Here is a 1,940-nt window from a genome sequence, read left to right as displayed (position 1 = left end):
CATCTTAAGGAAATGCACTTTAAAAGTTTATTTTCTTAGTCAGATGAACCTTGCCCTTGGAAAACATTTCGACATTTTTCTGCTTCAAGGACATTTTTATTTTTATAATAGTTTTTTTGGGCTAGCGAATGAATAGAGTAGGCTGAGAGCAATTATGTTGTCTATGGTCGCATCTTTTTTTAAATGGCCTTGAGTTTCCTCTACCTTGTCTACTGCTCTGCTCCGCACGGTAGGTACTGCTTGTATATCTGTGGTTAAGTACTGTATAATTCTGTTGGATACAAAAAGCCGGAAGATATCGATCTAGAGAGTGGTATATTTATGTTTATGTTTATACCATTTATACGCAGCGCAGATGTCATTTTGACTGTTTTGACATTAATATAATTTCAGATCAATACTCACCAGTGGTATGTCTATGATACTTTACTACCCTAATCATCTAATATCATGTTATATCTATGATCCATCACCTTCGTTTATTTATGCACCTTCCATTATTTATGGCACCTTCCAGCATCTTCCTACCGCCTACGACTAGCGGACTACCGGCGTGGTTTATTTGACCGGCGTCCAGCGCTCAGCACTTTCAGCAGACGGCTATATTACCTGTATTCCCGATCCAGACGCTTCTGACTGCAGAACAGAGACCTTCATTCCCTTTGCTTCTGGTTCTACTTGGATAATCAGATAACCAACTTGAACGTATTTTCTTCGCTGGTGATAATATAGAACGTACTTTCTTTCCATTAATAAAATGGCTTCCCACACAAGTGAGTTATTTTTCTTTACGACTTAGTTAGAGTACTTATGATAAAATGATCCTAATATTATTAATATAATATCAATGGCCCTACCATTAAATTCGTTGATTTGATATCTGTTATATGTTCAAGTTTAGCTTCAATTTCACAATAAATTAAAAACGTGTTTTATTTTTTTCGTATTACAGATATTCTCAAAAACTTGTACTTAATCCTACCACCTTTAATATGTTTCCTCTAGGAATTAAACATAATTTTAATTGTCTTGTTTCAGATGTTTTCGAAAAAAGTAAGAGCCTTACATGGAAAGGGTGTAGCTTAAAAATAAGGTTGTCGATGCAGGGTGTAAAATTTCGTGCTACCATTGCAATAATTTAAACAAATTTGAGAGTATTTGCTGTCATGAGTAACAATGGCTAAATTCCGCCATAGTCACAACACGGTGAAGTAATATCTTACATTACCAACATCGTTTATTACACCACCAATTTTGCATCAAGATGGTATAATATAGACATGGTGATAATATGATCAAACAAAGAGAGAAGCTCTAACTGGTTTAGCTTTTCTTAATTCCCAGGAGAGGAACTTGGAAGTGTTCCCCTATTTTCCAGGAATGGATGCTGGAAGCGTTTCGTGAACTTCCTAATGAATATACCCAGGAGTACAACCTGGAAGTTCTACTTGAAACCCAGGAGCTGGTTGCCTACCAGCCTAAGAAGAAAATATTCCACAGATCAGTTCAATAATCATGCTTTCACGCAGGAAAGAGTGTAATGATGGCGTGGGAATCACAAATGAGTGCATTTGAATGATCATCAATATGAAATATTGCAGTACTTGTGTCCTATTGTATTTATTGGATATGGCGTATTTGAGTACTGAATAAATTATAATCCCTGAATAAATTGTAACTTTTTATTTATTTTAAATTTTTTAGGGTAAATGAAAGTACCAACACGATAAAAATAACACTAATCAATATATATTATAAAAGTAAGTGTACAATGTGTGTGCCGCTAAAACTCGGAAATGAGTCCCGGTACGATCAAGGGAGTTATATGGTGAGGTAGCCCTCTATCCCCTGTCCACGAAGAAGGTTCCAGTTTATACCTGAAGGGCATGTTTTTGAAGATATACGGGCTGGAAGTTTCGCCCTCTAGAAATTTCTAGAAC

At 35.9% G+C, this 1,940-nt stretch overlaps 1 long non-coding RNA gene across 1 annotated transcript; it reads left to right on the top strand.

The window, feature by feature from the left end:
* Window positions 1–288: 288 nt before the first annotated feature.
* On the top strand, window positions 289–1,660 carry LOC149412304 (uncharacterized). Its single transcript, XR_016304584.1, has 3 exons — window positions 289–410; window positions 518–773; window positions 1,039–1,660. It is a non-coding gene; the product is annotated as an uncharacterized LOC149412304 (long non-coding RNA).
* The last annotated feature ends 280 nt before the right edge of the window (window positions 1,661–1,940 follow it).

The sequence above is a fragment of the Hesperophylax consimilis genome, chromosome 23 (genome assembly GCF_061612785.1).
Source record: "Hesperophylax consimilis isolate HC1 chromosome 23, BYU_Hcon_1.0, whole genome shotgun sequence".
Taxonomy (NCBI): domain Eukaryota; kingdom Metazoa; phylum Arthropoda; class Insecta; order Trichoptera; family Limnephilidae; genus Hesperophylax; species Hesperophylax consimilis.
Note: the sequence above shows the minus strand (reverse complement) of the source record. Positions and strands in the feature narration are given on the sequence as shown.